The following is a 26,950-nucleotide window of genomic DNA, read 5'->3' on the forward strand; positions in this document are numbered from 1 at the left end:
AAAAACTTCTTTAAAAAAACATGACGCGGGGGCGTGTTCAGTGTGGAGGCGGAGCCCTGGATGAAGGGCGACTCGTCCTTCATGAGCCAGAACAGCTGTGGTTGCTACAGCCAGACCACGCCATTAATCCAGGGCCTTGCCCCCACGCTGAACACGCCCCCGCGTAATGCCACACTGTTCAACACGAATGAACACGACGTGTCTCTACTTTTGTGCAGGGATAGACGAGGTGACATTCAATTTTATCAAACTGCGAGCGGAGAATGACAAATCCTTTTTTTTTAAATATTGGAAAAAAAGCATCAACGGGAAGCATTTTGAGCCTGCGTCGTGTACCCAGCCAGTGACATCAGGCGAGGGGCCCGTCCCCCTGTTTATAACGGTGAGTCCTGCAATACTCCCGCAACTGAGGTCCGCGCTTGAAGGGGTCAGGGTCAGTGTGAGCACTGCGACACGGCCAAAGACTGCAGACTCTGGGTGGCACCTCTGATGGTGACACTTAGATATCTACACTATTGGCCACAAGCGATGGAAGCATGTAAGTGTACATCAGTTCAGAGCTTTTATTGCGGGTTTGTATTTCATCTTCAATCTTCTCCAGGTCAGATCTGAACCTTAAAATCAGATCCTGAGGTCTTTTCTCTGTGAAGTACTTCTCTGGATACTCTCCAAGTTTACCCTGAGAAAGGAAAGTAGTTATTCGTTTTACATTAACAATGTTGAAATACGTCTTTTTCAGTAATGAGTTAAAAGGCTGGACCTAAATCACAAATGTCACGTGGAACATAACTATGTTTTAGTTAAAGATAAAAATGTTGTTATTCGGCGTGGAAACTCTTGTTTTTGTTTGGCATTAGGGGGCATTAGTTGCACACAGATGTCTCATCTAAAATGTTTATGGCTTTGACTGAGTATTGTAACTACAGTGTATGTGACAACATCTTCTGCAGCAAACAAAAAAAAGCTTTAATTGCATTGCAAAGTAATACAGTATTTGAATTTGTAAGTTATTGATGAATAAAGGAGTTTAATACTTTTGAAAACTAGTGTTTTAGAAAATATTTTTTTTCTGTTTATATCCCTATGGGTTTTTAATATCTTGTCTGACTGACACTGATTTTGATATTATCCAGGGTGCAGATATGAATTCTGTCTTGAATAGTGATTGACGTAAAAGGAGACAGCATCTGGCATCCACAGTACTGAGAAACTACAGTATACTGTATATGTGATCTGAGTGTGGTATCTTTCAAACAAAGAATTTACATTTCAAATAGATATACTCCAGAATCCATTAACATTACGCATACCAGACTTCTTTCTTTAGAGAAACACTCGGAACAGAAAAAACACCCATGTAGTGTCAGCAGCTATGTCACCCTGCAACTTACAACTGGCAACCCACTGAAGCTCCTAATGCCCCAGTATAGTGATGGGGACACCATGCAATACAAAAGGTGCCATCCTTTGGGTGACATAAAACCAAGGTCCTGACTCTCCATGGTCATTAAAAATCCCAAGGCACTTCTTGAAATGAATAGGGGTGTTCGCTGGTGTCCTGGCCAAATTTCCCCCTGGCCTTTACCAATCATGGCATCTCTGAACTGGCTTCATCACTCTGCTCTCCTCCCCAATGATAGCTGATGTGTGGTGAGCATACTGGAGCACGATGGCTGCCGTCGCATCATCCAGGTAGGGCTATACATTGTTAGTGGTGGGAGGGGAGTCCCCATTGCCTGTAAAGGTCTTTGAGTGGAGTGTCCAGAAAAGTGAAGCTTTATGCTGAGGCACTAAACATACTATATGGATAGCAGATGTATAGTACCAAATTAGCTGACCAAGACCAGACAGTCTTTACAGTATCTGGCCTCTGATAATCTTGCAGTCTACATCATGCATCCAGCTACAGACATTGTCTCCCTCTGCTCTGCTATTTCCCTGAAAGTTAAGAAGGTGTTTGATTGGTTGAAATGGGATGATCCATAGGTGAGGGTTTAGGATGTATGCAATATGGGAAAACATGATTATTATGGCAGTATGTTTAAAATTCAATATGGTACAGACATACCAACTGATTTCAGTTTTCTATCATCTTATTTTTAAACTTGTTTTCAGCTTTAATGAAGATAGATGAAATTGTGCTAATTCAGCATTGTTATAATTCCTACAAATGAATTGGACTTAAGTATACTAAATTAAAACAGGGTGTGAATGCTAATTTGTCATTTTGAACTATTAAGAACTGTCTGTTTAGAAAAAAAATAGGCATAAGATATTTTATTAGCAAGTTAATGCCATGTAATATTTTCTAGACTGAAGTTGTTGAAATCGATTACTGTACTTTAGAGTAATTCTAAAACCAAAGACTGCAAACCGAAGCGCACAAACATGGACTAAACACGCAAGCATATCAGTTACAGGCCCAGTTGGAATGAAAGTCAGCAGATGCAGGGGTCACTCAGGAGCAGGCAATAGAACTTCAGATTGTTGAAGCTGATCTGCTTCAACTAGAAATTAATCTAGCCGGCTGGCCTGACTGCAGCTAAAAAGATGCCAACTCTAGTTTGGCATCCCCCATATTCCCTCCACTAACATTGGTGGACCCATATCATTTATAAAACATATTGGAAACCAGAATCTGGAGCCCACTCACCCTCTGCCTCATCATTTCTTTCACAGGGGATTCAGTCAAGCTGTTTTGCACTCTTTGCCACTGTCTCCTCAGCCAAGCACATCCAGTGCACAGAATGTCTGAACCATGGTTTCCTCTTGTACCGAGTGAAATTACTATTGCAGCAGCACATTATCTGCAGGATATAACCTGTCTCCTGAGTTACCAATCCCAGTTCACGTTGCCGGTTAGGGGGTGAGTGATGTCTGGTGACTTCCCGGTGATCGGAAGATCCAGAATCAGAGGATCAACAAGTCACGTCACCGTGAATGCTTGGCAGCCGCAAATCAGCCATCTTTATGTGAACTTTTTTGACAACTCCTCCTTAAAATCCCCAAAAACTAAAGGATCATGAGGCTTTCTATGGTCTGTAATCAAACTGAATATTGGTATCAAGAGATGTTTTTTGTCCTCCCTGAGCTCACATTAGGGACACCTGTGTTACAATTTAGCACCCTGTCAAACTCCCCACCAGCCATTGACCCCGTAGCTGGTCCATAGGAGAAGGCAGACTTGGAGGCTGCTCCTCATGTAGTTAAGACATAATGTGGTCTAAACGGAGAGGGAGGTAGCAGCAATGTCTTAATTTCCTTTGGAATTTGTTCTGCTTGATAACGATAAATTAAATGAAAAATAAATAGAAAAATAATAATGGAATATAATGATAGTTCGTAATAGGAAACCTATATATATATATTCACATCTAATCAATTCAGGCTTTAAAAGAAAGCCAGAATGAATGTGGTAGTCAGCATTAAAATGTCTCAACAGCTTATGTCACTGTGGACGACGGAGAAACTCACATTGGAAGAGTAAGAGAAGCTGAGTGTCCTGGTCAAAATCAGGCTCAGTAAGGAGCTCTTGCAGTCAGCTAGACTGTGGACGAGCTCAGAAAAGCGGAGGTTCTGCTTCGTGGAGGGTGGAGGTTGGGTCATGGTGGGGGGGGCGTTAGGCATCCAGGAACAATAGTCAAACTGAGGGATGAAACACACATGCATGAATACTGCACAATTTCTACATGTTCTAGCGTAAATGTTAACTTGTCTTTTGATTTATTAAAAATATCTCCCATAGGTTTCTCCATTCAATTTATGCTCAGTTAGATTTGGAGAAAATTAGGTTGTACGAAATTTCATAAACATCCATGGGTAGATGTAGAAAAATATTCACAATCGTCATCAGCCATGCATGAGTCTGACTTCATGAACTGTGTTCTGGTATCTTGCTAAATGGTGGCAATGGAGATATTTGTGTAAAATGTTCTAAATCAGAATGTTTATACAACTGCAATATTTATAGATATGACTTTTTAAATGAAAAGTAATATTACAGTTATAGTTATTTAAGGTATACATTAGTTAGCAGAGACAGATCCTAAGATTTAGAACTAAAAAAGACAAAATGTCCTAATGACTTGTAACTATTGGTGTTTAAAATCAATCAGTATAACTGGAGATTGTTCAGAATATAGCAGCACATATTTTAATGCCATCCTTGTCTACAGACATCAGTATACGTGTCCTGAATGTGCAGGCGTTCAGTTTCTGTCAGGGTTCTTCTGATGCTATAGAAAGACTCATCTCCAGACGTTAAGCAAGATTAGGCATTGTCTGTTCTGGGATGGTTTCTCTATAGAAAAGCATGGCGCTGCTGTAAGTGGTATTGGTGGACACTAAGTGGTATTTGTGACACCAAAATTTCTGAGACACTAAACCGAGGTCCGTAGTAGGTCAAATGTCTGTCTAAAACTAGAGGTGTTAACCCCAGTGTTTTGACTATATTACATTTTGGGATGGTACAAGTAGTACAATTTCTGGTTTCCCTTATTTTCTGACTTAATTCAGTTTTCTGTAGTCAAATACTAATAATGATGTAATTAACAGGCAAACATAAAGGCATATTGTACTTCATTCTTTTAATGAAGCTGTCTTAGCTGAGGAATTGGTAGTGCTGGCCAAACATCTGAGGTGTCAGAAACCCCAAAGGATCCCCAAACCACTGATGCAGAGTGTTTTTTTTAACACAGAACTCGGATTGAGTTGGCGACGTCTGCTAGAGGCAGATTAGGAGATGGTAGAAGAACCAGCCTGCTATACCTCAGTGGTTCAAATTCTGAAACATAGAGAAATATTGCCTTGAACTTAACAGTTGCAAATCTGTCTGAATGAGTGAAAGTCTCTGAAGGAGACTGAATAGTGATTTATGATGATCCGTGGGCAGCAGGAGAGGCACACAGGAGAACCATGTGTTTAAAATCAATTAATGTTTGGAATGAACTTTGACTACTTCATTTTATGATTATGCTGTCTATCCCATAATCAGTGATAAATCAAACAGAAAAGTTACGTTTTGATCCATATGTGAACATATGGAATAGTGCAGTGTATTACTTCCATTAAGTGATACATTTTCAGTTATTATTGTATTATAAAGATATTAACAAAAATGTTCCAAGCACAACATATACATGACATTTAAACAGAAGATAATGTAGCATCGGAAGAGCCACTCTCAGTGATTTGCAGGAATGCATTTTCCAGTAGTTTACAAACCTGAATCAAAGCCCTTTTTAAGCCTTTTGAAAATGTACCATGTTGTGCTTTGTACTACATGAACAAACTACATGCCTGGTTGCACTCCAGGGGTTGAAATGATCGATAAGACACGATTCAACTGGAAAGAAAAAGGTATTTTAAATGAATAATGGACTTTTCCAGTCAGTAGAGCAGAGCTCACCTGTCCACTGTTGACTGCGCTGTGTTGCACCGAGCAGGTGAATATGACCATGGTGAGAAACTTCGTTACTTCCTGAACAGTGAGGAAAGTTCCTGGAATACCTGTCAGAAATGTAGTTACACAAAATAGAACACAGTGACAACACTAATGTAATACTAGTAGTGCTGATATATTTCTTAGTGGAAACATAAAATATGAATTAAGTTATCAGGTGGTTACAGCCTCTGTATAGCCATGGGAGAATTAGGACCTGTGTATGATGATGAGATATATGCTCTCCTCTCACAGGCATCAACAGTGTTCACTGATAGCATAAAGCAGGGCTGTGATTTTTTCTCCACTAATTTTCTAACCTGTATATAAGTTCTCCAGCATCAAGATAACATTGTAGCATTTCCTAAAGCTGTCATTTAATTTTTACAATTTATATGCATAGGTATGTGGATTAACAGTGATGTACAGTGCCCTCCAAAATTATCGGCATCCTTGGTAAAGATGAGCAAAAAAGGCTATGAAAAAGTGTCTTTGTTGTTTATCAGTTTGATCTTACAATGAAAATATGAGAGAAAACTAACCTTTCAGTGAGGTAAAATTATTAAAAGGAAAAAAATATCCTTATAAAAATTTTTTAAAAGATTTCTCAAAAACACAGGTGTCATTTATTGCCACATTGTCTGTGCAACTTTTGAATCAGATGTGTGATTTAATGTAAATAGTCATATACGGTACAGTGCCCTCCAGAATTATTGGCACCCTTGGTAAAGATGAGCAAAATGAAATGCAAAAATGTCTTTAAAATGAATGCAATCAAAAAATGTAGGGGTGCCAATAATTGTGACATGTTTTTGAGAAAAATGTTTCTTTTTTTTATAAGGGTTTATTTTATCAGGATCAGTTATTTGTTATACTCACTGCTTAAGGTAGAAATAAGCAGCAGCTGACAGATGAGAGAGAATTAGTGCAGGAAAGCAATCGTGGGTTAATAAACATTTCATACTGTGCCGATTTGTCTGACGACCACACACAGGTGCGGCACTCTAAGAATTTACTCCATGGTAAATTTCAGTATTTTCAATATTCATTAACATTGCTTTCATTTGTAACCCTATTCAGAAAAAAAACTAACAACCACATTACATTTTAAAATGGTGTCTTGTAGTGACGCGCAGGTCGGCTTGTTTTAGACCCGCACCCACCCGCGGTGGTGAGAAACGAACCCGCGCACGTCTGACCCGATCTGAAATCTTTTTTTTAACCCAAGTCTGCCCGACCCGCAGTTGTGAGTCGACCCGCGCATCACTAGTAGCTAGGCTGCTAGTTTTTATATTTTATATAACGTAAAATGTGATATTTTCATGAAATATGATTATTAGACCAAAACAGAGCTTAATTGAAGCTGCCGTTTCAATAACATCTAAAGCAACACAAGAGCCAGCTATCGATCTTCCCTAAACAGAGAAGTGCTGAAATCGGTATGCCAGAGCAGATAGAACACACTCTTTCCATGGGGGTAAATTGGAGAAAACTGAATTTTCCAACCTCATACAGTACATCCTTCAGGAATAGTTTCAGTTACGTTTACACCATCATAGTTGCTGACATTTTCATTTCTTGTTTCATTTACTATTTTTGGGTAAAAGCTATTTTTTTGTCCTTCTATTCTTCAGCAAAATACCTAGTTCATAGCACAGCCACACATGCAAAATTGTGTTCAGAGTGAAATGTTATTCATTTGTGTATAATCCCCTTAAATCTTTGAAGCCCAAGGTGAAATACAGGGCATTCACTGCAAAATTCTTAATTGTTAGTGTTGGTGACCTACCTGACTCTTGCCTTCCTAAGAAACCGTTGGTGAAGATATCCTCTATCCAGGCGTGCAGCTCGGTGTCCTCCAGGACATCTTTGTCTGCTGGGTAGTAATGTTTCACCATGCCCTCCACAACCTGACAAGCAAGCACAGCAGCTAAGAAACTCACTCAACACAGCAGGAGGAAGGGAGACAGTTTTGCAGGATGTGCTGTAAAGTCTTACATTCAGTGAGACATAATAATTGTAACTTAAACATATCTTCAGAACTGATATCTAATTAATACAATTGCTAGTTTGCTACTGCTTGTGAGTACTTTCTATTTTTTAAAGAAATGGGGGATTAGTCATAATGCATTGTGGTACCCATTCAAAAATAGTTAGTCAGTTTGTACTTTTATCCCCAATTCCTGTTACTTTGCAGTTTAAGAAAACGTTTACAAAGTTTTAATGACATGGATAGTTGTTGCCTGTGTTTGCAAAGATGTAGATTATGCCCAGCATCTTAATAGAACAGTATTCACTCAACACAGGTCTCAAATTATAAAACCATTTGTTTACTTAAGGAATAAGTGGTGCAAATGAGTTTTAGTCATTAAAATAGATTTTTTTTATACAGTATTGTCTTTTTCCAAACTCAAATCTTTATATTAAACATTTTTAGTTATTTTTAAGTACAGCTCATACCTGTCACTAGAGAAATTCCAAGGTGTTCCCTCTTAATAATTTCAAGTATTACACAATTTTTGGCTACCTTAGACAAAGAGTACAAATGAATGAAGACTGGACTTTCCACGTGCTTGCTGTGAAGACTCCTGGAAGTCCCACCTGTTGATGACAGCCCACAGTTTAAAGCCATCATCGCGGTAGTGGTAGTTGGGTATTCCTTCTACCCCACGAGCGGTAATGTCCTCCGGCAGACAGAGGGCACTGTAAGGGAAGTGAGGGCTCTCTGAAGCACTTCAAACTTCCCATATCCTCCAGTACTGGCGGCCTAGTTCAGAAGGAAAACAAGATTCATTAGTGTGACTGTTTTTTCTCTCTGTAGTCTCACAGTCAGTACAGGTTGTACTAAGAATAAACTCCTTTAGTTTTGAAATTACCTTAAAACGAACCTTAAAAAAATATCAAGTTTATGCTTTATGGCTAGTGGAAAGAAACTGGAGTGCACAGTAAAAACCTTTGCAAATGCAGTGATAACATCTACACACAAATGATGCCCTAAGACATATTGGACCACTGGAGCTGTGAGGTATTAAACTGTCATGACTGAGCACAATCTAATGGCTTAGCCAGTATGATAAACCATGTATGCTGATGTTGTGGCCCTGCTCAGTGTCTAAATATGTCAGTTAAATTTGTACATCATTCCTCCAGAGTCTCAGAGAACCTCCAGTTGGTTTTATGGATTCAGAAGGTATTCTAATGCAACAAAACTTCAGAAATACTTAAGAAGTAATTTAAAATGGAAAGAAAGAACAGTGATAGAGGAAAACACCACTACTAATGTGAAATACCTTGCCCAAAGTTCAAGGAAACAAACCTATCCCTTAGTGCTTGTTTAGTTCTTACAAGAGAACTAAAGTCTAGCAATTTTTTGCTGTTTGGTCCCAGTACAGGCAACTGCCCTGACTACTTGATGAAGTGGCAACATATTCTTGCACCTTTCTGATGAATAATGCAATGTAGGATTATCAGCCACAGTCCTCTTTTTTCACATTATCGCTGTTTCATATTTTTCTCTATCTGTGTGTTGTGGTCCCATGAAAGCTATACCATGGTAGAGTCAGCCTCTCAATGTAGAGAGGTGAACAGTTTCCGTTATGTTGGTGCTTGTAGTTAATGCTAATAAATAAAACTTAATATCTTTGCCTTATTGTTTAACCTACAGATCACGTTTTTGCTATTTAGTTTAACATGACGAATGCTGGTTCTGTGTGATAAGATCATGTTTTCCAATATGCTTGTCGTCTCTGGACAAGCAAACCTACTTCCTCTCTCAAACAGTTATTCAAAAGCCTTCCTTTAGAAAAGCAGATTCCAGAATTGTAGACTATATAGTGAAGGTATTGTGATACTTCGTTGCTGTGGTGTTATTACAGACAGGAAAATGACATTAATTAAGCAGAGGGGATGCTGAGAAGAGTATACTAAGAGTATTGCTGTGTGCACTTACAGATGCAGCCATTCAAAGTGAGCGGTACAGACACGTACTGGAGGTAATTGGCTACGGCGTCGCGCATTGTGACGCACGATGACGCGCGGTACCGCGGTACGTGATTGGTTGACCGACAGGGGCACTCGTGGTCCGTTGGTCTGTCGTAGAAAGATTTACAGTAAACGTCTTTACTGTCCCCGTTGTAGTATTGAATATTTATATGGAATTTTACCACTGATGGGAAATCTTAGTAGCTGAGCATAAAAAGAATAGGAGCATACTGTAACACGTGTGAAGGCCATAAACGATATTAATTTTGGAACATAAACATACAGTATATGGCTGGTCTTGGTACTTTAAAGAAAAAATACACACCAGTATTGCATTTCTCCCTAAACATTTTAAGTATCGAGGTCTTTAACTAACGAGATACCGGAGTCAACAAGCATACTTTTAGAATTTGATTAAAAGAGAATATAATATGGAATCACGTATCTAAAGAAATTAATAACAATATAATTATATTCATGTACCGCAACACAAGAATAGTACACGCTGTACATTGTCTGTTGATAATGTTTCTGTAGTGCTTTTTCAGCACTCTGCATGTGACTGCGCCGGTGGCGCTGTGGGTTAGGTTCCTGACTCCCATGTCACACGGTCTGTGATTGAATCCCACTGGAACCATGACTTTTTTTTTTAATAAACATTTCTTTGAAAAAATGAAACGTTTCCCTTGGTCAGAGATTAAATAAAACCTCACTCGCACCAAACAAATTTATATTTCTAAATATCACAACATGATCGAATTTAAGTCATTTTAATAACAATGAATAATAATAATAATTGCTTACATTTATATAGCGCTTTTCTGGACACTCCACTCAAAGCGCTTTACAGGCAATGGGGACTCCCCTCCACCACCACCAATGTGCAGCATCCACCTGGATGATGCGACGGCAGCCATAGTACGCCAGAACGCTCACCACACATCAGTGATCAGTGGGGAGGAGAGCAGAGTAATTAAGCCAATTTATAGAGGGGGATTGTTAGGAGGCCATGATTGATAAAGGCCGATGGGAAATTTGGCCAGGACGCCGGGGTTACACCCCTACTCTTTTCGAGAAACACCCTGGGATTTTTAATGACCACAGAGAGTCAGGACCTCGGTTTTACATCTCATCCGAAGGACCAATTTAACGCAACGGGGGCTCAGGCAGGCGCCTTGCCACATTAGGTCGGCCCCCCACCGTTGGGGGCTCGAACCCGGGACTCCCGTGTCACTCAGCAGAGACTCAGCCCGGTGAGCCAAAGAGAGATCTCTCTACAGCCCAGGGGCTGTGGTCCTGCTATTACTGGGAAGGGCGGTGACGTCACCTGCTCTGGTAAGCCGGCTCTTACACAGTACCTGTCGGCCGTAAGCGTTACACTCTCCCCCGCTTAATTCGCCGTCCCCGGCGAAGGGCTATCCCACCCCGCTTCTGACACTAATGTAACGCAACGGGGGCTCAGGCGGGCGCCCTTGCCGCATTAGGTCGGCCCCCCACCGTCGGGGGCTCGAACCCGGGACTCCCGCATCGCTTAGTAGTGACCCAGCCCGGTGAGCTAAAGAGAGATCTCTCTACAGCCCAGTAGCTGTAGTCCTGCTATCACAGGGAAGGGCGGCGACGTCACCGCTCTGGTAAGCCGGCTCTTACACAGTGCCTGTCGGCCGTAAGCGTTACACTCTCCCCCGCTTAAATCGCCATCCCACTTCTATAGTCACCTATGCGTTACAAAATAAACATTTATATTGATTTGAATCGCGTTTTGATTTAAATCGTAAACGCGTGTTTAAATATATGTGTTTTTTGATTCACAATCAGACAAATGCAACATAAATTGATATCTTTGTCTTCTAAGTATCTTAATAAACTTTCAGCATAGCTTTCTCCCCGTTTAGATTTATTTTTCTTGGGATCTTGGGATCAAACGTGGAAAGATTAGATTGTAATCGTTTTTATTTTTTAAATACATTTTATAAAAGTGTAATCTATGCTAAAAAGTTGTACACCACCTGCTATAAAGATACATATTGTAATACTTTCGGTTCAGATAGGACAGACACGAGAACTCAGACTTGCGGAGTTAAAGCAAGTTAAAGCCTTGATTTTATATATCACCTTTAAAAGTGGAATCTCAAAGCAAAGTAAATACCCAACACTGATTGTACCCATCTGTCATGCTAATAAAGCAGCGACATATCATAAAACGTTTGCACATATCGTTAAGTTATTATTTGGTTTTCAAAGTGCAATGAAATACAATATTGTTGTTGTTGCTGTTATTGTTGTTTTTATCCTGTAAAGCGTTTTGAGAAGCCACCTTTAAAGGCGATATATAAAAGCGCTAGTTCTTATGGAATGTGTTCCGCCGGGGATTCAAAAAATTTATTTTTTTTAATTGCGTATCTAAGGAAAATAGCAGTATAACTTTGTTCATGCACAAACAGTGGCATGTTACATTATTAATTTGGGTGTCTCCTCTTGCCAGAAAGCTCTAAATTGCATTTTGAGTGCGGTTTTTGACTTTTTCTAAATTGCAACCCATAAATAAAGCTGATACAGTTTAGACTTATTTTAAACTGTATTACAGCAGCACAATGGACAATGCAACGTAAATTGCAAAAATGCACTTGGAATCTGTCCAAGCCCTACTTTGTCAGGCATTTTCTTTTACTGCAACGGACATAAAAACTCCCTTGCTTTTAACAGAGCGTTTCATAATTTCTAACTACGAAAATTATTTAAATTGCGACACTTATCATTCATTCCATTCCATTCCATTATCAGTCTTCCATTTCTCCCTAAACATTTTAAGCATGAAAGTTTTATGAAACGGTACCCAAATATGCGATTGCTGTATAGAATGAATTTTAATTTTAAAAAATTATTTAACACGAAAATTAAGCTGGAAATCTCGCCCCCTTCTACTTTGAAAATACCTGTGAAACCGGTTTAATTCGTCACAGCCAGCACTCCCGCAGAGAGGGGGGTTGTACTCGTTAATGTCTTAGCCGGAACACATCATTATATCTCATTTTGTATTTCTATAAAAAAATCGTTTGCCCAGCCACTATTGTTGTTATTGTTTTTATCCTGTAAAGCCCTTTGAGGAGCACAGCTCTCTCACCACATAGATTACTTTTTGATACCATCCTTACACAAAGCAGAAACTTCTTGTATTTTCCGATGACATACAAGTGGAAAGATTACAGATTTTAATCGTCTTTTCTCTGAACAAGGGAAAATCTGATCATGTTTCTCTATAACAATAAAAAAAACTTTATTTTACATATCACCTTTAAAAGTGGCATCTCACAATTGTGCAATTAACCCTTGTATGTGCTGTCCTTAAGGTAATATCACATAAAGGTGATATGTAAAATAATGTTTTTTTATGGCGTTACAATATAAACATTTATATTGATTTAAATCGCAAACGTGGGTTTAAATATATGTGTTTTTTGATTCACAATCAGACAAATGCAACATAAATTGATATCTTTGTCTTCTAAGTATCTTAATAAACTTTCAGCATAGCTTTCTCCCCGTTTAGGTTTATTTTTCTTAACTAGTATACTTTAGATCTTTTTTTCTGAACCAGGGAAAATCTGATCATGTTTCTCTATAACAATAATAAAAAAACATTAAGGACAGCACATACAAGGGTTAATTGCACAATGGACCGCGCAAAGAAATTTAAAATAGTCTTCTTTAGGTGTGAGGGCAGGAGTGGATCGCAGCAGGCATAATCGGCAAATTAGGAAAACAAAGAACAGGACAGGTGAGACGTTTATCCAGAGAGCGAGTGATCAGAAAAAGGAACAGCTGTTACACCCAGGTTTTACGCTCTCTCTCTGTTGAATGAATGAAAGCATTTTATTAAAAATGTGTTTGCGTTTGTCTGGGTATTTACTTTGTAATCTGTGGTTTACATCTACTGTATTGCTTTGAGATGCCACTTTTAAAGGTGATGTGTAAAATAAAGTTTTTTATTATTGTTACAGAGAAACATGATCAGATTTTCCCCGGTTCAGAAAAAAAGATCTAAAGTATACTAGTTTGTCACTCTTCTCATCCCCTCTTTGCTAAATGGCTTTTGAATAGAGTCACATAAAGAGAGGTGAAACAGCCCTACACAGCCCTGTCGCAGTACACGAATATAATTATATCTTATTAATTTCTTTAGATACGCGATTCTTTTAATACAGTCTTTGCTGTGCTCTTGAGGATCCTTGTGATATTTCGAGCTCTGGTTGAATGATAAGTGTCGCAGTTTAAATAATTTTCGTAGTTAGAAATTATGAAACGCTCTGTTAAAAGCAAGGGAGTTTTTATGTCCGTTGCAGTAAAAGAAAATGCCTGACAAAGTAGGGCTTGGACAGATTCCAAGTGCATTTTTGCAATTTACGTTGCAACAGAGAATGTACAGCGTGTACTATTCTTGTGTTGCAGTACATGAATATAATTATATTGTTATTAATTTCTTTAGATACGCGATTCCATATTATATTCCCTTTTAATCAAATTCTAAAAAGTATGCTTGTTGACTCCGGTATCACGTTAGTTAAAGGCTTCGATGCTTAAAATGTTTAGGGAGAAATGGAATACTGGTGTGTATGTTTTCTTTAAAGTACCGAGACCAGCCATATACTGTATGTTTAAGTTCCAAAATAAATATCGTTTATTGCCTTCACATGTGTTACAGTATGCTCCTATTCTTTTTATGCTCAGGCACTAAGATTTCCCTTCAGTGGTAAAATTCCATATAAATATTCAATACTTAAACGGGCACAGTTAAGACATTAAATATACATATACATACTGTATACAGTACAGTTTGCATACGGTAATATGTTTATGTTCCTAAATCAATCTCTTTTATGAGCATGTGAAAGGCATGGTGAATCGGAGATTCTCAAAAATTACTGTACTTTGCATGATTGGAAAAAAATGCGTGATTGCGAAATGCTGTGTAGTTACTTTTACAAAGACGGTCAATGAAAAAAATAATGTGGACCAGGGCAATACTTTGAGTTTACAGCTTGTCCAAGGTCATTCATTATTAATACTATTATTAATATCTTCGTTAAAGACTTTGATGGCGACAGCTCAAACATGAGAGGTTGAGCTTTATTAGCTCCACCTTGCGGAAATTCCGGATACTATTATTTTGCTTGCGGTATTATAGGAGAATTTACGGTAACTAGCGGTATTTACCGGTAACTCGCGGTAGACTGCGTAAAGGGCACCGCAAAATAATGCGGTATCGCCCGCGCATTTTGAATGGCTGCATCTGTATGTTGAGTTTGTGTTGTTTCTCCCCTATAGTTAATATACCTGCTTAGACTCCATCATGCTTGTATTTGCAGCCTTGCTGTGAACCATCAGCTACAGTAAACCAGGCTGCAGTGGTTTACGAGATGATCCGTTTGTGAGTAACTGCGTATGTAAGATACTTGGGGGGTAGGTGATTTTGTTGTGAAGTCATGAACCCCAGCATTTTAAGTGCTGCAGTGTTTTGCTGAACCTATAAATTTGTGTTTAATTTTGAAGCTGTCTATACCCATTCTTGGGAAGACCAAGTACTAATATAATTAGCAGGCTTGGTTGAAAAATTGTTTTCTGTCCTTCAAAACCACGGAACCTACAGGAATTTTATTTGACTTTTAATACGACACTTGATTTAACATAATTAATACCACAATTAAATATTAAGGATTATGAAATATGACACAAACCAGAATAATGTTACCCACAGACCTTACAGTGCCTTGCAAAAGTATTCACCCCCTTTGGGCTTTTTTAGTTTTTTATATTTAGGTGTGTCAAAGCAAGGGGGTGAATACTTATGGATTCAATTATTTTCTGTTTTTTACTTTTAATTAATTTAGTCAAATGTCTGGATTTGTTTTCACTTTAACATTATAGAGTACGTTGTGTTGATGAGTGGCAAACATTCTCAGTTAAATACATCATGGTTCCATGCTGTAACACAATAAAATGTCCAAGGGGGGTGAATACTTTTGCAAGGCACTGTAGTTTGCCCACCCTCATGTTGAGCCCAAGCATTTTGATATTGACAAGTTATGATTTGTGATAGGTTTGATTCTTTAACATTTTAAATGAATCTTTACCAGGCATTAGCTGTATTGCTGTTAATTATTAATAAAACAATGCAGTGCAGCTGCAATAGTTATTTACAGCAGTAGAGACTGACCTGGTCAAAAACTCCTCCAGTGGCCATCAGATCATTCCTGGCTATAATATTGATGTGAAGAGTGTATCGTGTATGAGGATTCAGGAGCTTCGTATTGAAACGGAGAAGACATTTTAATCAATAACGAATTAAGGAAGAGCAACAACATTGTTAGCTGAGGCAATGGTATATGATATGTTTTATTGTCTGACATGTAAGTTTCACATTAATACTACTTCTGCAATGCTGTTTTACCTCTAACTACTCTTTTGCCATCTTTTGAAAAGTCAGAAAAGTACCTAGCTATTGAATAACACTCAGTTGACAATCCATCTAGTGAGCTTTTCCAGGAAACCCTTATCGTACTGGGGAGCTGCACAGAGATCCTGCCTGCAACTAGGTCCTAACTGAGGAAATAGGGGGGTGATGTTCTCTAAATCCATAGTACTGTTCTGCTTTTAAACAAGAACATTGTATCCAGAAGACTGAACTCAGGGTACATTTGATAGATCTATTAGTTTCAACCCAGAAATGTAATACACAGCTCTAGGTGATCCTCAAGACAGAACCACATCAACTAGCACCCAATTCATGATGGGCTCCAGCTCCATTGATTATTCACTATGATCTAAATGGCTTTTTAAATTCAACATCTGTTACAATAAATAGATTTGAAAAAATGTTAGCCTAGGGAAAGACTGCAAAAGCATGTCCTTGGAAGGCTTATGTACAAAATGCATAAGACCTTAAAGGTATAAATTTAATTTTTATACCATCACAGAAGTGGTATTGGTCAGTGCACAAAATTCAATGTATAATTTCCCTGATATACTGCCAATAATCACTTGTACCCTTTCAAGAAATACAAGATGCATTTCGATTTCCTCTAAAAATAATAAAACCTTTAAATGGGGTTCTCTCCCCTTGACTGACACTGGAAAAATATTTTAATCTGTTACTGGCTGATGTTTTATATCAGATCCTTGCTATTACAGGAAGTCTTTGCGTTACATACTGAAACGTAGTTAACAAACACTGTAAAAAAATATTTTGAAACACTTTCCAAGACTATCCTTACACAGGAGCAAATCCAAAACACAAATACAAAATGCACAATGTTTATGCTGGATGTCAGAAAAACACAGTAACAGTACCTTGAACACAGGGTGCACTGAGGGTAACTGCCTGAGCATGGCAACACAGAATACCTCTGCCAACAGGTGGGTTCGCAGCAAGTGAGTAACCAACTCAAAATAGTTAAAGTCAGCACTGCGCACATAGGTCTTCGCCAAGAGCCAGCTGACAGAGTCGCTGGGCAGGAATATGGGGTTTTCTGGTCCTGCCTTCTGCTTGAGCTATAACAAGAAATGATAATGCAGTAATATAAATACTGTAGGACTCATATTATTCAGCGTACCTAATATTTTTCACTTCTTGAAGATAGAACATACAGCATATACAGTACACACAGATAATCCTTGACTATACCATGATGCCTAGGTAACAGAAATACAAAACCCAATCCCAGACCTTTCATTAATTATTAATGGTATTATTGATAAACTAGCATAGGATTTATAATTAACAAAACATATAATCAGTCTAGTACGGCACAGTGGTGCAGTGATTGGCATTCACTGCCTTGCAGCACTGGGGCCCAGGGTTCAATTAGTGGGGTGGAATCTGCACGGACTTTGTACTGTATGTTCTCCCTCTGTTTGTGTTGGTTTCCTCTGGGTGCTTCCTTCCCACGGTCTAAAGACATACTGGTAGGTTAATTGGGTTCTGGGAAGACTGGCCCTGATATGAACGTGAGCATCTCTGTGTTTGTGTCGGCCTTGAGAGGGTCTGGTCCATGGTGTCTTGCTGGGATAGGCACTGGCTCCCCTGTGTGACCCTGAACTGGAAGAAGCACTTCCTACCAGAGTTCATTATAAAACATTACCTTTTAAAATGAAATTAGAAGTTTTACTTTTAATGAAAAAAAGTCCTATATCAATTATTCTCAACCGCATACAGTATGTCCAGAAGCAGGCCATTTTAACTGAGAATGGGTGGATGGAACTAATTTAAAAAAGAAAAGATGTCTCTTAATCTCTCTTAATTAATTAACTCATCTTAATTTCACCGAATACTTTATTTTATCCTTGAATAATACTGGAAATATAGATTTTCAAGCATTTTAGACAAGTGTAGTAACTGCACTTAGTCTGGCACCTGAATGGCAATGGGCATCAGGATTTCTTCTCTCTTCAGATGCAGCAGGCAGAGTGGAGCAGCAAGGTACTGCTTCTTCATGTTGATGGTGTTGGTTTGGATGCCATCCAGCAGTTTGTAGTCCACCAGGTAGATAGTACCTTTCTGTAGAAACACAATAACACTTTTGCCGTCTTTACAAACTGGAGTTGCTACGGTACTTGTTTGGAAACAAGACAACCCAAGACTCCTAGCACTCAAGACACTGACCATGATTCACACTCAAACTGAAATGCTAATACACTAACAGTGACATAAACGTTGGCGCTGCTGTCTCCTCGATCCAGGGAGCTGGGATCCCTCTTGGTTTCATCAATCCTTTCCCCAGTGCTGGGGGCTGGTTTCCTCTCAACATCCAAAGCTGACTTGACATGACTAGCTCCTAAATTGTCCCTCTCTAAAAAGCTGTGTGATACACTGGAGGGGGAGAGAGATTGCTAAGGCCTGATAAGTTACACAAATCAAGTTATCCCTAGTTGCACACCACCAGGTCCTGGCCAGGGTTGTCCAGAGATGTTATGATTAATGAATATTTAAGATCTATTGGTATTACAGACGCTTTAAGAGAATCAGAAGCCCTTTAAAAAGACAGTTCTAAGAGCATTATGGGAAAGGATATGTGAAGAAAGGAGAAAGTTGACGGCAGGAAGATTTCATTAAAAGTAGAGGAAAACGGGTAAAAATTAGAGGTATTGTTTGTTGACTTTCTACCAAAATCTAGGTTGTTTGTTATTTAGCTCCTAGAAAAAGTCATATAAAACAGACCAAGTGTTCAGACTCTGCTGTTTTTATTTTGTTTTGGTTTTGAGAGTGAAAAGACAAAATAATTTTATATTTCCTTCATTTGAATTAAGGATTTCAAGTTACAGTATAATGCAAAGTTTGGTTTGCTGTTTTTTTGTTGACTGGTGCTACACCTGTTACCTAAGTGTTTCATTTGGCTGTCTGGGACTGAATCTTAAACTGTGATAAGATTCATTTTATTTGTCACCCACCCATAATACTGTAAGTTTCAGTGGTTTGTATGCTTCCATGTATATTTGTTTTGTGTGCAATCCCTACAGTATGTTTCAGTATTATCTATTATGTGTAATAAATGTAGGGTGTTAAGACTTAGAACTTTTCCCTGTTTTTTGCTTTCAGCTCTTAAGCAAATTACAAATGGTAAATTCCTGAACTTTTATTTGTTTTGCTAATTCGACTTGTTGCGAGCAGTTGAAAACGTTAGGATTCTCCATTACAATTCCATAAAGCATTATACACAGTGTTTATACACATTATACACAGTATCTAGTGTGTCAGCAATCATTGTATACAATCACAGTGATGGCAGCTGTAGGAGGTATGATGAGCTACAGCTGTGAGCGGTCTTACTGTATATAAGTGTAAACTGCATACTTCCCTGCAGTCAGAGAGAGAGAGACGGGGAGTCAGTGCCATACAAGTACAGTATGTAGTTTACCTGGCACAGGCAGGGCGCAGCAGAATACCTGGCCAAGCCAGAGAGAGTAAGGGGCCAGGTTTTTTATGTATCCACTTGACTCATGTATTGGTACTGCAGTGAGACTGTCCAGGCCAAAACTGAGAGAGAAATAGAGATAGCAGGTCTGTGTTGGCCTGTGTGCTCTGGAGACGCTCTCAGTCTGATGTACTGCTCCGTAGCAACCACCTATTCAGTAGGAGACTGACAGCTGCAGTAGTGTTTTAGTGCGATGTGAGCGAGCAGTCTGGGGATGTGTTGCAGCCCCTGTATTCAGCAGGCGGCTTTGTTTGGGAGTGCTGTTGTAGGGAAAGCCAGCAAGCAAAGAAAGCTGCAGTTTTCCACCGGAAGGGGAGCAAGTACGGTCTAGGACCCCAGTAGGGATTCATCCACGCATCTTTAATAACCACCCGGTGGTGTATCAACTGAAAAGGGCGATTTCACCTGCAGGGCTGCGTAGCAGTGTGTGAGGCCTGACTGAATGGAAATTCGTGTGTAAATTAAGAATAATAAGTATGAGTAAAAGAGCAGATGTGCGAGTGAGTTAATGAGTGAAGTGCAGAGTGCATTAGTGTAGACAAGGAGACCTTCACTCTAAAATGGAAGTACAGAGTGAAGGAAGCTGCTGACCTTTGGTAGCTTGTGAGAACCAGTGTAGGTGTGTGATAGAGACGCCCTCAAGCTACAGGTGAAGTACAGGGTGGTAGAAGGCTTCTGTCTATATACAGGCCTCTGGTTAGACTCCAGGATGTGCTGTGCTACCCTGTGGGGGGCATGAGGAAGGTGTTACTTCTCACAGGATGGTATGTGGAACACAGAGGTGTGGAGTGCAAGGTCAGCCAGCAGCTCTGAGCTGTGTGTGAGACAGTGAGGTCTCTCAGGGGAACCGGTTAGTGATGCAGGGCATGTGTGAATGCAGAATTCGCCGGGGCCACAAGACCGTGGTGCAGTGGCAGCTACAAGCGGACAGCCCAGGGCACAAGTATGAGGTGCCAGGGAGTTGTGAGTTGTGTGTCTGCGGTGTGAGGTTGAGAAGCCGGAGACTGTGAATAATGGTGTTATGTGACACCGTGACTAGTGGTGCGTTATATGTTGAGTGTATAAGATGTAGTCAGGTGGTGCAGCTTTGGTCGCTGCTATGTTGGCTTGCTGGTAAGGTAAAGAATGAGGTAAACAGCCTGAAAGGAGGCTGAAACACAACACTATTTCTGGAGGAGAGTATGTGGAAAAGGGAAAAAAATCCTGCAAACTGTTTTTTTCCAAATGGGCTGTTGTGGGCTGGTCTGTTGTTATGGGATAACCTGGAGAGTGTCACTCTGTGTGGCATCACAGAGATCGGAGAGGCAGTTCCAGGAAAAAGAGGTTCACTGGGTATTGCTGACTTACTTCTGTTTACTACCAAAGATAACCTTAGAAAAGGTTGGAAACTTACCACTCTTACAATTTTTTATTCTGTAGCTTTTTATGATTTTAAAAAAGCACTAAAGCCAGCAGCCATATCACTCTGCAGCTCATAACTGGCAACCCACTAAAGCTCAGCAGGTGTGAGCCTGGTCAGTACCTGGATGGGAGACCTTCTGGGAAAAACTAAGGTTGCTGCTGGAAGAGGTGTTAGTGGGGCCAGCAGGGGGCGCTCACCCTGCGGTCCATGTGGGTCCTAATGCCCCAGTATAGTGATGAGTGATGGGGACACTGTACTGTAAACAGGTGCCGTCCTTCGGATGAGATGTAAAAATCTGAGGTCCTGACTGTTAAAAATCCTAGGGCGTTTCTCGAAAAGAGTAGGGGTGTAACCCCGGCGTCCTTGCCAAATTTCACATTGGCCCTTACCAATCATGGCTTCCTAATAATCCCCCTCTATGAATTGGCTTCATTACTCTGCTCTCCTCCCCACTGATAGCTGATGTGTGGTGAGCGTTCTGGTGCACTATGGCTGCTGTCGCATCATCCAGGTGGGGCTGCACATTGGTAGTGGTGGAGGGGAGTCCCCATTACCTGTAAAGTGCTTTGAGTGGAGTGTCCAGAAAAGCGCTATATAAGTGTAAGTATATAACCGCTATATAACCGCAATTATTAATTAATTATTATAAAGTAGAGGTCATTTTTATTCAAAAATATGTATTAATCCATGTGACAGTCATACTCACCTCCAGTTCTTCCTGAAGGGAGCTGGACATTTCTAGGAATTCACAGACCATGTCGTTGGTAACTGGGAAGTTTGGGGGGATCTGTTTGCACTGTCTGATCAGTATGGGGTTGGTGCCATTTAGATACTGGTATGCAAAAAAACAGTCTTCCTTCCAATTACGTTGCACTTTCTCTGTATTAACAAGAAATATGTTTTACATTCAGGAAAAAAGTACTGGCACTCCAAGTGGGTTTGCATTGCTAAGCAAGGGCTCCCTGATTTTATTCAAGTACTCCTCAGCTGCTGTGGCCAGAGTCAGAAGTTATTGTTTTATGGGAGTTATACTACCCATTCTATCTTACAAGATGATATTCTATGAGCAACTGATGATCGAACTATACTTGAGGGAAAAAAATGCCCCCAGAGAGAGATCGTTTTAGTGTTATAAAACTAAATTGTAAATAGGATTGTTTTGTATTTTAGCATTATTAATGCTTTTATAACAAGCAATGTACATTTATACAGTCTGGCAATTTACTGAACCATTCTCACCAAAGATGTTTTAGATGGTTTACCCATTAGGAAATTAGGTAGTTCGGCATAATATGATGTGATTATGATGCTTTAATTTATAAAACGATCACTCAGATTATACAGTACCTGACACATCTGTCTGTTTGCAGTGCTTGTAGAATTTCTCATAAAACTGCATACTTTCCCAGGACCCCCCGGGGCATACAATCCCTCCCAGGCCAAGCTCCGCTAGACTGGGAGAATGAAATGGTCAGATAAATCTCAGAACCTGCCTTGCGGTAACCATATGTAGTCATCTCTTATTAGGACAACATTTCAGGTAGATGTGTGTATTAAGAATAGGTCGTTTCTTTTAACTATGGAACCTTCTCAGAATTTTTGAAAATGAAGCAATTTAAGGTCACTAAAACCCAAACTGTAAGGATGAAACTGAGGAACAATTTTGCATAACCAGGTTTCAAACCAAATAAAGTACCTGTACATATTTTTAAGCAAGTAACTTGGAGAATAAATTAATTAAAAAAAAACAGGTCTTACATTTTGCTACGTGAAAAATGAAATCCACTCTCTGTGATGAATGAAAACTGCACCTCTGAGGGCAAATCCTCTGGTGACCCAAAGTCCACCTGTTTTGGCACATTTTCCAGTTCAGTTGTCCAGCTGTGGGAGGAACATTTAAAACAAAGTAGTAGAGGGTCATGTGATTGGGATGAAGTGATGGAGACCAGAGACTGTATCTTTCATTACCAGTCCCCACTTGGTCGTGTTTCTCCCTATCCCACACTGAAATTATTTGAATCCATCCTAGATGGGTGGAACCAGGATAAATCATGGTACACACACTAATCCTTCCTTTTTTTTCATAACCGGGGAAGCTGATGAACCTGTCATGGCTGCTCTGTTCAGGAGGTTGGTGAGCCCCTTTTCTTCATTGAAAAGGAGATGATTGCAGTGACCTCCTGGGTTGCAGATGTTCACACCAGAATTCAGCAATTGATATCTAGGCTGGACTTTGTTTCTAGCCATCGATGGGCTCGGAAAAAGATCCCAAAACTGATGCTGGAATGTCTGGAGCTCAGGACAGTGGAGCTGGATGAGCACTCGGGATGAGATGACATGTGGATACTGGGCATAAGGGGGGACACTCAAGGGCTCACCCTGGAGAACTGGACAAAACATCATTAGATTACCAGTAGACATTTCTGGTTAGCACCATTGACCATTAGAAACTGGTAGCTAATTTCTACTGGAACCAACCAGACGTTCTATTAAGGACTGCAAAACGTGATTGTGGAGTAGCTGCACTATATACAGTATGGAGGCATCATTCTCCCGGAGACACCACAAGACCCAGTTGTCTATTTCTTGGTTTCTCTGGGACAGATGACACTGTTACGGTGGAGATTGGTGCTCTGGTTTCTGATCATGATGGGAAAGGGGTGACTGCATTGACAAGCCTTCACAGGGCAGTTGAGGGGCTCCCAGTGTGGGTCTTCTGTCCTTCAGTGGAAGGGTCTCTTTGGGCAGGGATTCTTGTCTAGTTTTTGGAGTTGGGAAGATGTGCTCTATAAAATCAATTTGATTAATGTGGTGAAGAATATAACGTGTTTAATTTATGAGAAAGGTGCAGGTTTCAGCTTTCATTTCCCTCCTCTTCAGTTCTCTGTTTTAAAAACTGAATTGGCCCTTTTTTCTGGAAACATGTCCATCTACACACCTGTCTCATAATATGAAGAGGCTAGTGTTTTCACTGTGATGAACCAGCGCAATGTTGGTATTCCCAGATTTCTTGCCACGGAACTGAATGAAACGAACAGTACTAATTAACTCAACTAACATTTACTGTATTCACATTAAGCCAGCAGCCATATCACCCTGCAGCTCTCAGCTGGCTGCCCACTGGAGCTCAGCAGGGTTGAGCCTGGTCAGGACCTGAATGGGAAGCAATGGTTGCTGCTGGAAGTGGTGTTAGTGGGACCAGCAGAGGGCACCCACCCTGTGATTTGTGTGGGTCCTAACGCCCCGGGGACACTATACTGTAGTGGGCGCCGTCTTTCGGATGAGACGTTAAACTGAGGTCCTGTCTCTCGGTGGTCATTGAATGACCGGGCATTTCCCAATAAGAGTAGGGAGTTATCCCGGTGTCCGGGCCAAATTTCCCCCCTCAGCCTTTACCGTGGCCTCCAAACTGTCCCCATGTATGATTGGCTTGCACTTGCCCTGCGATGGACTGGCATCCTGTCCAGGGTGTACCCTGCCTTGCGCTCGTTGCTTGCCAGCTAGGCTCCGGCTTCCTGCGGCACTGTATGATATAAAGCGGTTTGGCAAATAACATGACATGTATTCATATTGACCTGATTCAGATATGATTCAGCGATTTGTAATTCATTTTTCTCTAATGCCCAATAAGCAACCACAGGATAGTTTGTAGGGAGTGTGTACCTGTGTTGTTCGCTCCACACAGACCTGTGTTTTATCATACCTACCGATAACTGCTCCTGCGGTTCTCCAGCTCACTCACTCTGTGTTTCTGCAGGATGGGAAGTTTATCTTCCTGGGGTTTCTTAGCTGGTAGACAATGCAGAGAACATTTTAATGTGTAGACGTCCCTTAGTATTAAAGTTAAAGTTTAGTATTGCTAAACATGTTCTAATACTGATTTTAGACTGCAACAGTGCTAGATTGGGATGTTTTGTTTTTTGTGGCATTATTCCTATTCAAAGAGTAATATTATTGGTGAATAACTACATGCAACAAGTGATGCCATTTTTGCTTTAAACCAGTGATTCCCAATCCTAGTCCTGGTTTTCATTCCATCCCACCTTCATTAGAATTGAAGCCTTATTTGATCTAAGAAGGAACTATGAAATATCAAAATATTGAATATTTTGTTTCAAGTCACAATTTGGGGATTTTATTACACTTACAACACACAATGGTTAAAGCTGAAACTTTTAAGAGATGGGAACAAGCAGTTCACATTAATCACATTCAATTAATTATTGTTAAGTCAATGAAGGGTTAGATTGTGTAACAGAGAGCTCGGCTGGAATGAAACCCAGCAGGTGTGTGGCTCTAAAGTATTCACAAATCAATAAGATGTTCTGGATTGTTTAGAATAAATTATGGATCATTTAGTCCCTACAGTGGTAGAGGGCTCACATTTCAGGCAGCACTAATGAATCCATTTCACTACAGTTTTCTATTTACTAGCTGGCTTACTGTGGGTGCACACACAGTTAAGCTAGTTTTCATCACTCATACAAGCTACATACATTATATGCATTTCCCTTCATATTTGCTCCGTGCCTGTTGAAACCTGTTAGCAAACAAAATCCTCACATGCACATGGATTCAGATTATTTCCTTTATTACACTGATCTGTTTGTGTGTGGGACGTATCTGTCTTTCTTTCTGTATTTGTCGGATGGGCTTGGGAGAGTGGAGAGGCTTCTGTGTTTCCCTGCTGAAGGACCAAAGCTGAATTCAGGTTGGCTATATCATGCCTTAGTCAAGGCGCACACGTGCATTATCGCAAGTGCGGAAGCAACCATTTAAGAAGAAGCATTGACATGTACATTGTTTAAAAGGACATTTTGTTAAGATTTATGTTAGTGATCTGTGTGTTTTGATTGGTTTTATTGTGTATTTATGTGTTCATTCTTTTGAACCTTTCTTTGGTGTTGTCAAAGGGGGAGTAGTTTTCTTGCTTCACATTAGTTCTGGACAAGCTATACAGTAAATGGATGATTTCCAATTAATTCTAAAGATACATAATAGAGGAGACCCACACCATCCAACACAGAAATGTAGTGGACCACCCAGCAACCATTCTGCAGAGAAGCTGTGATGTAGAAGAGATATTGTCCCACCAAGTGAAGTAAGGGGGATTTTTAAAGAGGCCAGATTGTGCAAACCCAGAGTGGAAATGAATCATGACATCAGAACTTCTGTAAAGTTCTGAAAGGTTCTCCTCTACTTTTGTAAACAGTGATATTTGATTTTTGATGACCAAGTAGTCTGGACTGTGTTCCTCAACGCATCTGAAAGATGACATCTCCAGCAAAACTGTACCCATGTTCTTGATTCTTGATTCCACAAACACCATATACAGTACATCTTAGATGTCTAACCAGAGCCAGATATGCTTAGGTTCTGAGATTTTGCAACATCAAGCTACGAGGTGACTGCACTGATGTCATGTGATGAGATATTTAGCGGCCCTCAGAATAATCCAAAAGCAACTTCCAGTTCCTGCTACTTGTATGTGCTCAGTGTCACAATCACAGTCTATACAGTAAAATAAACTGCTGAAAACATTATTTTCAGTGAAGTTTACATTAAAACATTAAACAGTAGAAAACATTTGAATACCTGTATTCTTAAAACCCAGAAATGTCTTTTATAATAAGGAATGAATACCTTTGCCCTCTCTCAGCTCAAGGCACTCTTTCTCCTTCAGCCATCTATAACAGGGGAAGTTGTAGGTTTTCTCCTCAAACTCCACTGTCACCATCAAACAGAACCAGTCATCTCCAGCGAGAATGGGGGACTTTTCCAGCCTGATGAGCACAATCTCTCCCAGATGTTTTTTGCAAGTTAAATAGTACACATCAGTCTGTAAAGAAACACGCATGTACAGTATCATAACTAGATGTTTGTTTTTAAATTTGTACTTCTGTTTCTATGTGGAGTCTTTTGCAAAGATGGTAGATGTATAGTGTATAATGGATCTGACTCCTGAATGTAGTTTTCTAGTTTTCACATCATGGTAGCATCCTTTCCAATGGATTCTCCCAGAGTGTTGCAGGAAAGTCCATTTTAGATTCCGTTGCTTAACCAAAGTATTCCAAATCCTTGCCAAAGTCAGACCTGCTACCTCTCACAGAGTCAACAGCGATACACAAACCAGAGGAAACAGATGAAAAACTACTTGGAAAA

General features: G+C 39.9%; 1 pseudogene across 1 annotated transcript in view; it reads right to left on the bottom strand.

Annotated features, from left to right (window-relative positions):
- Positions 1-341: 341 nt before the first annotated feature.
- Positions 342-26,950, bottom strand: part of LOC148810269 (polyunsaturated fatty acid lipoxygenase ALOX8-like) — a 35,440-nt pseudogene continuing 8,831 nt past the window's right edge. Inside the window, exons 2-14 of the transcript XR_016086794.1 lie at positions 26,432-26,627; positions 24,496-24,577; positions 22,547-22,669; positions 22,136-22,242; positions 21,495-21,667; positions 17,829-17,972; positions 16,766-16,966; positions 15,633-15,719; positions 8,042-8,207; positions 7,230-7,351; positions 5,408-5,508; positions 3,475-3,645; positions 342-679 (exon numbers count right to left, since the gene is read on the bottom strand). The product of XR_016086794.1 is annotated as a polyunsaturated fatty acid lipoxygenase ALOX8-like (transcript). The remainder of the gene's footprint in view (positions 680-3,474; positions 3,646-5,407; positions 5,509-7,229; positions 7,352-8,041; positions 8,208-15,632; positions 15,720-16,765; positions 16,967-17,828; positions 17,973-21,494; positions 21,668-22,135; positions 22,243-22,546; positions 22,670-24,495; positions 24,578-26,431; positions 26,628-26,950) is intronic.

Source organism: Atractosteus spatula, unplaced genomic scaffold (assembly GCF_055471065.1).
Source record: "Atractosteus spatula isolate fAtrSpa1 unplaced genomic scaffold, fAtrSpa1.hap1 Scaffold_1, whole genome shotgun sequence".
In the NCBI taxonomy this organism is placed as follows: Eukaryota; Metazoa; Chordata; class Actinopteri; order Semionotiformes; family Lepisosteidae; genus Atractosteus; species Atractosteus spatula.